The sequence below is a fragment of the Camelus dromedarius genome, chromosome 8, assembly GCF_036321535.1.
Source record: "Camelus dromedarius isolate mCamDro1 chromosome 8, mCamDro1.pat, whole genome shotgun sequence".
Classification (NCBI taxonomy): domain Eukaryota; kingdom Metazoa; phylum Chordata; class Mammalia; order Artiodactyla; family Camelidae; genus Camelus; species Camelus dromedarius.
Window position 1 is genome coordinate 16215467 of NC_087443.1, and position 14720 is coordinate 16230186.

At 35.8% G+C, this 14720-nt stretch overlaps 1 protein-coding gene across 2 annotated transcripts in view; it reads right to left on the reverse strand.

Annotated features, from left to right (window-relative positions):
- LOC105097406 (zinc finger protein 883) overlaps positions 1-9565 on the reverse strand; it is a 31297-nt gene extending 21732 nt beyond the window's left edge. For both annotated transcript variants that reach the window (XR_010381890.1, XM_064487914.1), the window contains exons 1-2: positions 9500-9565; positions 7170-7228 (exon numbers count right to left, since the gene is read on the reverse strand). The gene's annotated coding sequence lies outside the window, so the exon portion shown is untranslated. The remainder of the gene's footprint in view (positions 1-7169; positions 7229-9499) is intronic.
- Between the last annotated feature and the right edge of the window lie 5155 nt (positions 9566-14720).

Genomic DNA, 14720 nt, shown 5'->3' on the forward strand with positions numbered 1-14720 from the left:
TCTGAGAAGCAGAAAGAAAAAAGAACGAAGAAAGATAAACAGAGCCTAAGAGACCTATGGGATACCATCAAGTGTAACAACCTCTGCATGATGGGATTACCAGGAGAGGAAAGGGCAGAAAAAAAATTTGAAAAAATAAAAGCTGAAAACCTCCCAAATTTGATCCAAGACATGAACCTATACATCCAAAAAGCTCAAGAAACTTCAAGTAACATAAGCACAAAGAGATCCACACTAAAACACAGAATAATCAATTATCAAAGAAAAAAAGAGACTCTTGAAGGAAATAAGAAAGAAATGACTCATCGTGTACAGAAGATTCTGAAAAAGAATATCCAATTCCTCCTAAGAAACCATGTAGGACAAGAGACAGTGGGATGACATATTAAAGAGCTGAAAGAAGTAAACTTTCAACAAATAATTCTATATTCAGAAAAACTATTCTTCAAAATAAGGAAGAAATTAAGCCATTCGCAGATTAACAAAAGCTGAAGGAGTTCACTGCTAATAGACTTGTCCTATAAGAAATGCTAAAAGGAGTCCTTCAGGTGAAAATGAATAGAAGACTAAATCAAAGCTATTAGAAGAAATAAAGAATGCCATTAAGCTATTAAGGTAAATATGGAAGCCAATATTATATTTTAGGTTAATAACTCCTCTTTTTCCCCTATCTGACTTAAAAGACATAAGCATAAAACAATAATTACAAATCTATGTTAACAGGCACGTGTATTACATTTCTAGGGCTGCTGTGACAAATTCCCACAAACTGGTGGTAATGAGAAATTTATTCTCTCATAGTTCTGGAGTCTAGAAGTCTGAAAGCAAGATGTTAGCAAGGCCATGATCCTTCTGGGATTCTTTCCTTGCCTCCTTCTTGTTTCTGATGTTGGCCAGCAATACCTGACATTCCTTGGATTGAAGCTGCATTATTCCAATCTCTGCTTCCGTCATCATGTAGTGTTCCCTCTGTTTGTCTCTATCCTTGTGATCCTGTGATATAGTATTTTGGTCTTTGTCTCCAGCAGGAGGAAGGAAATAATAAGGATTAGAAAGACAAATGAATGGAATAGAAAAATACAGTGAACAAGACCAAAGATTGTATCTCTGAAAACAATCAACAAAATTAACAAATCTTTAGCTAGACTGACAAAAAAGAAAGAAAACTCAAAATAATAAAATCAGCAACGGAGACATTTACTACCACCCTAACAGAAATGAGGGTTATCAGACAATATTACAAACAATTATACATCAAAAAATTGGAAATTTAGAGGAAATTAATAAATTCCTAGAAACACACAAATTACCAACTGACTGGGGAAGAAAAATAAAATGTGAATAGTAAACAAAGAGATAAAATTAGTAATGAAAAACCTCTCAACAAAGAAAAGTCCAGAACCAGATGATGTCATTGGTGAATTTAAACAAACATTTAAAGAAGAATTAACACTAATCCTTCACAAACTCTTCCCAAAAAGCGGAAGAAATACTGCTGACCCTTGAAAAATGCAAGTGTTAGAGGTGATAACCCTAGTGCAGTTGAATATCCAAGTGTAGCTTTATAGTTGGCCCTCCATATCCACAGTTCTGCATCTGCAGATTCAACTAAGCATAGATTTATAGTACTGTAGTATTCAGTGTCAAAAGAAATCTGCATTTAAGTGGACCCATGCAGTTCAAACCCATGTTATTCAAGGGTCAACTGTACTTAACTAATTTAATGAGGCCAGCATTAATTAGTCTTAATAGCTAAGCCAGATAAATGCAGCACAATAAAATGAAATTACAGACCAATATGCCTGCTGAACATAAATGTAATATCCTCAACGGAATACTACAAAATTGAGTCTAACAAAATAATAAAAAGGATCATAAACCATGAAAAAGTGGAATTTATGCCAGGAATCAAGAGGTGTTCAACATGAGAAAATCAATTTAATATACCAATAAAGATGAAAAATCTCCATATGCTCAAGTTCAGAAGCAGAAAAAGCATTTGACCAGATCCAAAACCTTTCCAGGATAAAAATCACTCAATAAACTAGGAATATAAGGGAACTTCACAATATGATAAAAAGCATTTATGAAAAACCTGCAGCTAACATATTTAATGGTAAAAGACTGAAAGCTTTCCCACTATGATGAGGAACAAGACAAGAATATCCACCTTGGCTACTTCTATTCAACATTGTAAAAGAAGTCCCAGCCAGAGGAATCAGGCAATAAAAAGAAATAAAGGCAACCAAATTAGAAAGAATGAAGTAAAACTATCTCTGTCTGTAGAAAACATCATCTTATAAACAGAAAATCCTGAAGAACCCACAAAAAAACTATTAGAGCTAATAAACAAATTTAATAAAATTGTAGAACAAATCAGAAGACTCACATGTCCAAACTTCAAAACCTGCTACAAAGCTTGAGAATCAAAACAGCATAAGGATACACATATAGACCAACTGAAGGGAACCGAGTCCAGAAATAAACCTATACCTCTCTGGTCAACTAATTCTCAACAAGGGTGCCAACGTAATTTAGTGGGAAAAAAAAAAGTCTCTTCAACAAATGGTGTTGAGACAACTGGATATCCACATACAAATAAATGACGTTGGATCCCTCCCTTATGTTATATATAAAAATTAACTCAAAATAGATCAAAGACCTTAGAAGAAAACACAATAAATCTTTATGATCTTGATTTGGCAATGAGTTCTTAGATATGACATCAAAAGCACATACAACAAAAGAAAAACAGATAAACCAAACTTTATTAAAATTAAAATCTTGATTCAAAGGATATACTATGAAGAGACTAAAAAAGACAATTAAAAGAATGGGAGGAAATATTTGAAAATCACATATCTGATAAAAGCCTAGTACCCAAAATGCTCTTATAATAAAAAACCCAGTTTAAAAAATGGACAAAAGGATTTGAATAGACATGTCTGTAAAACAGAAATTTCCAAAAAGCACATGAAAAGGTGCTCATTTGTCGTTAGGGAAAAGCAAATCAAAACCACAATGAGATACTACTTTGCACCCATTAGGATGGTTATATTTTTTTTAAAAATAGACAATAACAAGTGTTGTCGAGGATGAGGAAAAACTGGAACTCTCATCCATTGCTGGTGAAAATGTAAAATTGTGCAGCCATTGTGAAAAAGTTTGGTGGTTCCTCATTAAGTTAAAAATAATTAAGACATGACCCAGCATTTCCACTTCTAGGGAAACATTCAGAATTGAAAACACGTGTTCAAACCAAAAAAACAGAAAAAATAGGTGCACAAATGTTGACAACAGCAGTATTCACAATAACTGTTAAGGTAGAAACACCCCAAACGCCCATCAACTGATAAATGGATAAACAAAGTGTGGTACATCCATACAATGGAATATTATTAGCCATAAAAAGAAATGAAGTCTTGATAAAAGAGTACAAACTTTCAGCTATAAAATGATTAAGGTCTGAGGATCTAATGTATAACATGCTAACTACCATTGATAACACTGTATTGTATAACTGAGATTTGCTAAGAGAGAACTTAAATGTTCTTATAAAAAAAAAAGGATAAATCTGTGAGGTGATGGATGTGTTAATTTACTAGATGGGAGGAATCCTTTCACAACATATATGTGTATCAAATTGTCATGATATACACTTTAAATATCTCACAGTTCACTGTATAGCACAGGGAAATATACACAAAATGTTATGATAACTCACAGAGAAGGAAATGTGACAATGAGTGTGTATATGTCCATGAACGACTGAAGGATTGTGCTGAACACTGGAATTTGACACAACATTGTAAAGTGATTATAAATCAATAAAAAAGTTAAAAAAAATAAAATAAAAATAAAAATAAATATCTCACAGTTTTGTTAATTATACCTTAATAAAGCTCAGGGTGAAAAGGAATGAAGATTGATACATGCCACAATATAGATGAACCTTGAAAACATTATATTTTAAGTGAAAGATGCAAAAAAGAAAAACCCACATACTGTATTATTACATTTTTATAAAATATCCAGAAGAGGCAAGCAAGTCCTTAGAGTCAGAAAGCAGATTAGTGGTTGCCAGGGACTGGAGTAAAAGGGGAATGGAGAATGACTTTAAAGGATATTAGGTTTTATATTGGGATGATGGAAATGTTCTGGGACTAGACAGTGATAATGTTTGCACAACATTGTGAATGTACTGAATGCCACCAAACTGTACACTTTAAAATGAGTAATTGTTTATGTGTATTTAACCCAATAAACAAATTTATATTATTGTTGATTTTTTTATGACCAAATTCCAGCAAATGATGAGGAAGAATTCACTCTACATGAAGCAGGTTGAAATTTGATTAAGTGCAGAAATATCTGCCAGAGAGTCATCTCTTAAATGACATACTGAGCAAGACTAAGACTTTTGGAAATTTCTTTTAATGACATGCAGCCAGTTTATTCTCTAGGTGTTCTAGTTTTATCCAGGAGTGGAAAAACAAAAACTCAAATTTGACAGCCATATGACAAACCTAAAGCCAATGTAATACTCAACAGTGAAAAGTTGAAAGCCTTCCCGCTAAAATCTGGAACAAGACAAGGATACCTACTCTTATCACTTCTATTCAACACAGTCTTGGAAGTCCTAGCCATAGCAATTAGACAAAAGAATTTGACTTAAAGAATAAAAGGGATCCATATTGGAAGAGAAGAAGTAAACTGTCACTATATACAGATAACATGATACTATATATAGAAAACCCTAAAAGCTCCACACAAAAACTACTAGAGCTGATAAAATAATTTGGCAAGGTAGCAGGATATAAGATTAACATATAGAAATCAGTAGCATTTCTTCACACTAACAAAGAAATATCAGAAAAGGAAAGCAAAGAAGCAATCCCTTTTAAAATTGCACAAAATAAATAAAACACTTAGGAATAAACCTGACCAAGGAGATGAAAGACTTCTATGCAAAGAACTACAAAACACTGATTAAGGAAATTAAGGATGATTTAAAGAAATAGAAAGATATTCCATGCTCTTGGATTAGAAGAATTGATACTGTTAAAATGGCCACACTACTCAAAGCAATCTACAGATTTAATGTGATCCCTATCAGATTACCCATGCTCTTGGACTGGGAGAATTATTGTTAAAATGGCCATATTACTGAAAACAATCTGCAGATTTAATGTGATCCCTGACAAATTACCCAGAACTAGAATAAACAATCCTCAAATTTATATGGAGTCACAAAAGACCCAGAACTGCCAAAGCATTACTGAAGAAAAAGAATGAAGCTGGAGGAATAACCCTCCCAGACTTCAGAAAATGCTACAGGGCTACAGTATTCAAAATAGCATAGTACTGGTACAAAAACAGATATATGGATCCATGGAACAGAATAGAACGCCCAGGAATAAACCCACAGATGTGCAGTTAATTAATCTTCAACAAAGGAGGCAAGAATATACAATGGAGAAAAGACAGTCTCTTCAGCAAGTGGTGTTGGGAAAACTGGCATGTATATCAATGAAATTAGAACACTCCCTCACACCATATCCAAAAATAAACTCAAAATGGCTTAAAGACTTAAAAATAAGATAAGACACTATAAACCTCCTAGAAGAAAACATAGGCAAAACATACTTTGACATAAATCTTAGCAGTGTTCTCCTAGGACAGTCTACCCAGGCAATAGAAATAAAAGCAAAACTAAACAAATGAAACCTAATTAAACTTATAAGAGTTTGCACAGCAAAGGAAACCATAAGCAAAACAAAAAGACAACCTATGGAATGGGAGAAAATATTTCAATGATGCGACTGACAAGGACTTAATTTTCAGAATAGATACAGAGCTCATACAACTTAATAACAAAAAAAAAAAAAAAGAACTCAATCCAAAAATAGGCAGAAGACCTAAATAAGCAATTATCCAATGAAGACATACAAATGGCCAACAGGCACATAAAAAAATGCTAAGCATCGCTAATTATCAGAGAAATGCAAATCAAAACTACAATGAGATATTACCTCAAACCAGTCAGAATGGCCATCATTCAGAAGTCCACAAATGAAAAATGCTGGAGAGGGTGTGGATAAAAGGGAATCCTCCTACACTGTTGGTGGGAATGCAGTATGGTGCAGCCATTGTGGAAAGTAGTATGGAGATTCCTCAAAAGACTAAAAATAGACTTATGATATGATACAGCAATCCCACTTCTGGGTGTATGCCTGCGGGGAACTCTAATTTGAAAAGATACACACACCCCAATGTTCACAGAAGCACTATTTACAATAGCCAAGACATGGAAACAACCTAAATGTCCACCTACAGATGACTGGATAAAGAAGCTGTGGTATATTTATACAATGGAATACTACCATCCATAAAGAAGAATAAAACAATGCCATTTGCAGCAACATGGATGGACCTGGAGAATGTTATTCTAAGTGAAGTAAGCCAGAAAGAGAAAGAAAAATACTATACGATATCACTCATATGTGGAATCGAAAAAAAAAAAAGACAGTATGAACTCATTTACAAAATAGAAACAGACTCGCAGACATAGTAAACAATCTTACGGGGAAAAGGGGTGGGAAGGGATAAATTTGGGAGTTTGAGATTTGCAGATGTTAGCCACTATATATAAAAAATAGATTAAAAAAAAAGTTTCTTCTGTACAGCATAGGGAACTATATTCAGTATCTTGTAGTAACTTACAATGAAAAAACATATGAAAATGAATATATGTATGTGTATGTATGACTGAAACGTTATACTGTACACCAGAAATTGACACAACATTGTAAACGGACTATACTTCAATTAAGAAAAACTGATAACCACTTAACTTCTTATGATCTGTGTATATGTGTCTCCTTGTCTTCTTTGCCCCAGTGATCTACTAGTCCAATGCCACTGGCCTGTAGACCTCAACATTAGCATGACCTGCAATCTTGTTCAAAATGGAAATTCTCAGGCCCCATTCTGTGTTTTACAAACTTTCCAGGTGATTTTAATGCACATTAAAATTTGAGAACCATTGTGCTATGCTGTTTCCCTCAGGTTCATTTTATGGATCTCTGCCTTTCCCTTTCAAGTATAGGAGTCATTAACCTCATAAAATACATTATAAAACAAAATGAAGGATGACTTCAACAACTCACATAGGATTTCTTCATATTTTGCTGGTCTTGAGAAAATTTTGAAATCTCTGAAGGTACAGCTGGGACAAAAACAGAGGAATGAAGTCATTAGAGATACAGACTGCCCACAACTCCTAGATTTACCTATTTAAAAAGCTACAAACATCGCCTGGGTGAAATGCCTCTCTCTGGGAGAATATCCTTTTCATACTGGAGAAGGGGCAGGAAGGGACATATGAAAAAAGTACCCACATGTCCATGTGTGAGTGCGATATGGTCATGAAGAGCTTAGATGTGCAATTTTTTCACTGGGTGAATGTAATTCTTTCTATTTTTTAAAACAATATACATATCCCTTTATTTTATTTCAAAGAATTTTAAAAATTATGAGAAAACTGGTTAAACAAATTACAAAACACTAAATGAAGAAATACTAAGCCTTCATCAAAAGTTATAAATCAAATGTAGTAATGTACATTGTTTGTTTATTTCTCGTTTACTCCTTGAGGTACAGAATTCACCAAACCTATAAAAAAAGGGATGGAGGCATTTTAAGGTGAGGTTAAGGTTACTTTTTAAGTGTTTTTCTAAAAGTATAAGTAGAGTCTCAAAAGATTTAAGAAAAGTGTTCTATCAGTGATGATGTGGTCAGCCACTGGCCTGGCTACGTGGAGATTCAACACCTACTCTTGGCTCTGCCATTAACACAAAGCCAGAGAATTCATTTACACTCTCAGGACCAATTTTTCCCAACTTTTAACAAGACAAACAGAAAACTCTTCTTGCACTGTTTCTGTAAGAAAATCATCAGCATATTTTTAGATGCCAGATTCACTGTGTGAGAACAGTTCAGAATCTGGGCAGAGGGAAAAACAGAGTGGGAGTTAAATTGGGATTGGTAAAACAGCATTCCCATCTGGTTGCAAAGCTCCTTTCCCCACACCATGTCATCAAAACCCCTCCAATGAAGTAATATTTCCTGGTTAGCTTAACCCTCTTTCATTCCTCTCAGCCCCAGTTCCTCTCTCTTCTGAAACCTGGTCCAGACTTTCCTGCATTAGGCAGCCTGTGGTGGCTTCTGAATGTGGCAGCATTATCCAAATCTCACTCATTCTGATTAGGCTGTGTAAACCTGGGATCTGCTCCTTTCTGAGAACTACTCCCTCTGCTGAGAAACGCAAATGGTGCGCTGTGCTCTCTCCCACGTGGGATTCTGTTCCTAGAACCTCCTCCTTCTTATTTGGCAAGAGGTAATTTGTTCTGAATAAATGAGAAAATGTGCCTAAGGGGCAAATTTATTTTAAGTGGAACCTTCACCCAAGCCCACAAGTCAACTCCGAGTATTCATTATTCCACAGAATCTCAGGTCGACCTTCTATAAACTCAAACCAAGGCTGCTCAGAACACAGACAAAGCCAGACTGTTATAGAGCTAACTCAGAAACAATTATGCTGTCTGAACCAAGGACTCTGAAAACTTCTAGATATCCCACAGAGCTGCTACACACTAATATTCAACCGTTCAGATTTTTTCTTCACATGTCAAATTATTTCTGCTAAGTGCTGTGGAGGCGCAATACAGGCTTTTCTAACCAAGATAGTAAATGAGAAACACCGTGACATTCCGAGAAAAATCTGAGGTTGTCTACTAGTTTGTTATTGTGACTTTGGATATACAACTCTCCTCTCCGTCTCACTTTTCTAATTTGTTACAGCGGGGACAGTTATACTGACCTAAGAGGTTGTGAGCATAACGAGTAAGAAGTATTTCTATAAACAAGAGTAGCTAATATTCACTGCCAGGTACTATGCTATGGCATTTAATCTCTGAACAACCCCAAGAGGCACATGGTATTAGTATCCTGAGTGTTACAAATGAGGAAATGAAGTCTCACGTAGGTAACCTTTCCCAGATAATTCTTTTACACCAAGTTCTGCCCTGCACTAAAGCTCCCTTACCCCCAGCTCCCTATCCCCGGCTGAGCGCACTCATCACGCATGTGCACGTGCCCCACGGTCGGGGGCCGTAGAGACCAAGGCACCCGCGCCGTGGAGGGGCGGGACAGACGCGGTGTCTGCGGCCTCACCGAGGCCCCGCGTCCCCACGCCCACCCCGGCGACTTCCCTTGACAGAGACTCCGCGTTGGCCGCCCCTACCCGCCCTCTCCTCTTCTTAAGGCTGCGAGTCCTGCCGTGGTCCAAGAGGCTCCTCCCCACCGTCGGGCACCGCCGGCCCCTGCCCGCTCCCCGGAGCGGCGAAGGGAGTCCCCTCACCCCTTGCCCAACCCTTTTGCTTCGCCTACTACTCCCACTCTGGCTGCACCCGGTCCGGCCCCCAAGCGGCGAGCAGACCTGGATGCTCTGGACCGTCTCCCACAATAGGCTCAAGACGACGCACTCAAGAGGCTGAGCCTACGGGGCGTTGCAAATGCGCAGAAGGAGCCGCAGAAGACCAGTTCCCAAGACCACACGCGACTAGCCCACAAGCTTCCAGACTCCATTTCCCAGAAGCCTGCTCGCCCAGGGCCTTGAGAGGGTTTGGAAACATTACTGCTCTTTAGCAATTCAGGGATTGTGGCCTAGGGTTATCACTTCTGTGTACAGCCTTGAGGTTTTTAAGTACCTCGCAAAAATAGTCTTCTCACACCCAGTGTGCCTCTTAAAACACCAAGCTACCCAAGCAAGCAAAGTTGTAAATCAGTGTGATTTATGAATATAAATAGGAGTTACTTTAAACACCAGAAAATACTAGCAACAAAATAATAGTATTTAAAAGTAAATAGCAAATAATAGCATTTCTCTCAGCAGTGACAAAGATAAGCAGGTTAGTGCTTCAGATATTAAGTAAAAATAAATCCAGAATTTCGGGACCAGAAACGTTTCAAAAAGACTGTTGCAATAGAAAGAATGCTTCAACTTCAGGATTTGAAAGCATCTCAAAATCAAATAGAAAAAAGCTTTTCTTTTTCAGGAATGAATAAGAAGGGTTAGCAAGAACTCTGGAGAGGAAGTTGGACAAGTGAGTGGAGGAGGAGAACAAACAGCGTGACGGGGTAGTCTGACAGGAAATGTGTCTGGCTCGCATTAGCCTTTAGAATGAGCTGCTAAGTCAAGGTATATTCTGTCTTTCTGTACTTGGTTGGACTTAGGGACAAAGTTTCAGGGGCTTGTGATGGGGACAGAAGCCTGATTAAAGTGTGGGCAAGCAAAGTCAGTGCAGACCTCACCTATAAGAAATTCTAAACTTAGTCTGTTAGCCTGAAAAGGAAGGATACTGGACACTAGACAGTAACTTGAAGTCATATTAACAAATAAAGAATACTGGTAAACATAACTACATAGGTAAATATAAAAACCAGTATTAATGGTGTCTGTTAGTAACTCCTTTTTGTTTCTCATGTAATTTAAAAGATAAATGCACCAACAGTAATTGTAAAACAATATTAATTCCAAGAATCATGCAAATTACCAAAACTGACTCAAAAAGAAATAGAAAATCTGAACAGATCCATAATAAGAGATTGAATCAGTAATCAAACCCCTACACCCAACAAAAAAAGTCCAAAATCAGATGGCTTCTTTGGTGTGTTCTATCAAATATCTAAAGAATTTCCCAAACTCTTACATAAAATAGCAGAGGAGAGATCACTATTTTCTCATTCCATGATGTTAGCATCATCCTTGTTAAAAAAAAAAAAAGACAAAGACATTACAAAGAAAAATCACAAATGAAAATTCCTTATCAGTATAGATATAAAAATCCTCAGCAAAATGCTAGCAAACTGAATCTAGCAGCATCTTAAAAAAAGATTATACACCATGAACAAGTGGGATTTATTCCAGGAATGCAAGGATGGTTTAACATACAAATAGAGTTGCCATTAATGTAATATAGCACCTTAATAGGACAAAGGCAAACAGTGATCACATATATTGACACAGAAAAAGCAATTGAAGTGTTCAGTATCTTTTAATGATTAAAAAATACAGCAAACTGGGTATATAAGGGAACTTCTTCAACATGGTGAAGGGAATTTAGGAAAAAATCCAGAGGTAACATAAAAATCAATGACAGACCAAAAACTTTCCTACTAAGATCAGGAACAAGACAACAATACCAGCTTTCACCAGTTCTTTTCAACAAAGTACTGGAACTTTTAGCAAGAGAAATTTAGGCAAGGAAAAGAAATAAAAGACATGAAAAATGGAAAGGAAGAAGTAAAACTATTTCTATTCACAGGTGACATTATCCTATACATACAAAATCTTAAAGAATACACACACACACATAACTACTAGAGCTAATATACAAATTAGGGTAAATTCCAAGATGCAAGGTCAATAGTGAAAAATAAGTTGTGTTTCTATATAGCAGCATTGACTATCCTGAAAAAGAAATTAAGAAACTTCACATTTCAAATAGCATACAAAAGAAAATAATACCTAGGAATAATTTTTTAAAAGAGATAAGGAAGTTGTACACTGAAATCTATAAGACATTACTGAAAGAACTAAAGTATACTGAAATAAGGAGAAAGACATCCCATGCTCATGCCAGGTAAGACATAATGTGGCTAAGATGTCAGTACTACTGAAAATTACCTACATATTCAATGCAATCCCTATCAAAATTCCCACAATAGTTTTGCAGAAATGAAAAAGCTGATCTCCAAATTTATAAGGTAATACAAGGTGTCCCAAACAGCCAAAGCAATGTCAAGAAAGAACAAAATTGGATGACTCACACTTTGTGATTTCCAAACTTACTACACAGCTACATTAATGAAAACAGTGTGGTGCCACTATAAGGATAGACATATAGAACAATGGAATTGAACTGAGAATGTAGAAATAGCCACATACATCCATGGTCAATTGATTTTTGAAAGCATGTATTGGCAAATAAGGACACATAGATCAGTAGCCCAGAACTGAGACTCACCCAAATGTTCTCAAGTGATTTTTGACAAAAGAACAAAGGCAATTTAATAGAGAAAGGATAGTCTTCTAATGAGCAATGCTGGAACAATAAAACAAACATATAAAACAAATGAGCTTAGACACAGAACTTACACTTTCCACAAAAATTAACTCAAAATGAATAACTGACTTAAATGTAAAACCCCAAACTGAAAAACTTCTAAAAGATTACATACGTGGATGTCTAGGGAACCTGAGGTTTGAATTTTTAGCTATAATACCGAAGCATCATCCATGGAACAAAGTATTGATAAGTTGGATTTTTTAAAATTAAAAACATTTACTCTCTAGAAGACACTGCTAAGAGAATGAAAAAACAAATCACAGATTAGGAGGAAAAAATTTGCCAAATACACATCTGATAAAGAAATTATATTCAAAGCATACAAAGTACTACTAAAACTCAACAATAAGAAAATAAACAGCCCAACTAAAAGTATATTGTGAGACTTTTGCACAGCTAAGGATACCAGCAACTAAATGAAAAGACAACCTACAGAATGGGAGAAAATATTTGCAAATGATGTGACTGACAAGGGACTAATTTCCAAAATATACAAAATTAGTATCAAAGAAACAAGCACCCAATCCAAAAATGGGCAGAAGACCTAAATAAGGAATTCTTCAATGAACACATACAAATGGCCAGTAGGCACATGAAAAAAAAAATGCTCAGCATCACTAATTGTCACAGAAATGCAGATCAAAACTACAATGAGATATTACCTCACACCAGCCAGAATGGCCATCATTGAAAAGTCTACAAATGATAGATACTGGAGAGGGTGTGCACAAAAGGGAACCCTCCTACACTGTTGGTGGGACTATGGGTTGGTGCAGCCACTATGGAGGACAGTATGGAGGTTCTTTAAAGAATTGAAAACAGACTTACCATGTGATCCTGCAATCCCACTCCTGGGTATATATCCAGAGAAAAATAAAATTCAAAAAGACACATGCACCCCAGTGTTCACAGCAGCACTATATACAATAGCTGAGACATGGAAACAACCCAAATGTCCATCAACAGATGACTGGATAAAGAAGATGTGGTACATATATACAATGGAACACTACTCAGCCATAAAAAAGAATAAAACAATGCCATTTGCAGCAATGTGGATGGACCTCAAGATTGTCATTCTAAATGAAGTGAGCCAGAAAAAGAAAGAAAAATGTCATACAACATCATTTATATGAGGAAGCTAAAGAAAAATAACAATAATGACACAAATGAATTATTATTTTGATTTCTTAAACACGTGTAAGCATATTTGATAGTCCTTTATGATTGGATCACTGCATTCTGTTGATTCTTATTTTGTAGTTGACTTTATTCCTTTGATAACTATGTAAGTTTAAAAAGCTAAAGATCTGTTCTTAGAAACAATAATTAGTACATATATGTAAACTAAATAAATGTGCCATATACTGTATATACAGATTTACATGCAATATAATGTGTATGTGCCGTCGAACTGTAATAATCCTACGTAATAAAACTGAAAAAGGAAAAAAAAAAGATTTCCCTAAAAAAAAAATTTATAACCTCAGTCCAATCAGGAGAAACTTCAGACAACTCAAATTCAGGGACATACTTCAAAATACCTGACCACTATTCAAACATTTAAAGGTAACGAAAGACAAGGAAAGACAAAGAAACTGTTACAGACTGTAGGAGACCAAACAGACATCATGACTAAACGTGCTGTGGTATCCTGGATTGGATTCTGGATCAGCAAAAGGACATTAGTGGAAAAACTGATGAAATCTGAATAAACTCTGTAGTTTAGTTAACAGAATTGTACCCATGTCACTTTCTGAGTTTTGGTAAATGTATCAATGTTACGTAAAGTTGAGTTAACATTAGGGGAAGCTGAGTGAAAAATACACAGGAACTATCTTTGCAACTCTTCTGTAAACCTTATTTTAAAAAGTTAAATGACATTGACCAAAAAGAGTTAACCATATATTCTTTTATGAAAAATGATCATAGTGTGCTATAAATGTCGAAAGGATGTCCACGTAAAGGAATGTACATTTGATTCCAAGTAAAGAAAGCATGGTTGGTTCCAACAGATGAGAATGTGCTTTCTTCAAGAGTGGTATATGAATACTTTCTTACGTAAGAACAGTTTTTATTATTAAAACTGAATTGCTAGCTTGCTTTTTTCCTCATTCCAAATAATATGCTGATCTCAGATCTTATTTTAGTTTACATAAACTTATTGTCTAAACTGCTAGAAGATAAACTTATCAAAACTAAACTAATATCTGTCCACGTCCATAAATAAAATTCATGCACAATTTTACTTCTCTTGGCTTGTGTCTAGTCTAAAACGCACAGTGCTTTGATGTACATCTCTGGGACACAGACAGAATCCAGGTTCCAGGAAGCAGGAGTGAGTATATCAGACAGCAACCTCTCAACTCCGTCAACAAGGCAGAAACTCTCTAAAGGAGTGGGCATTGTGTATATTGGGGTAAGGTAACCTTAAGGAATGTACTGAACAATTCATGTTACAGACGCGGTCCTAAGTGCTTTTACGATGTACACGCCTTTAATCTTCATAAAAACCGCTAGCGAGGTACT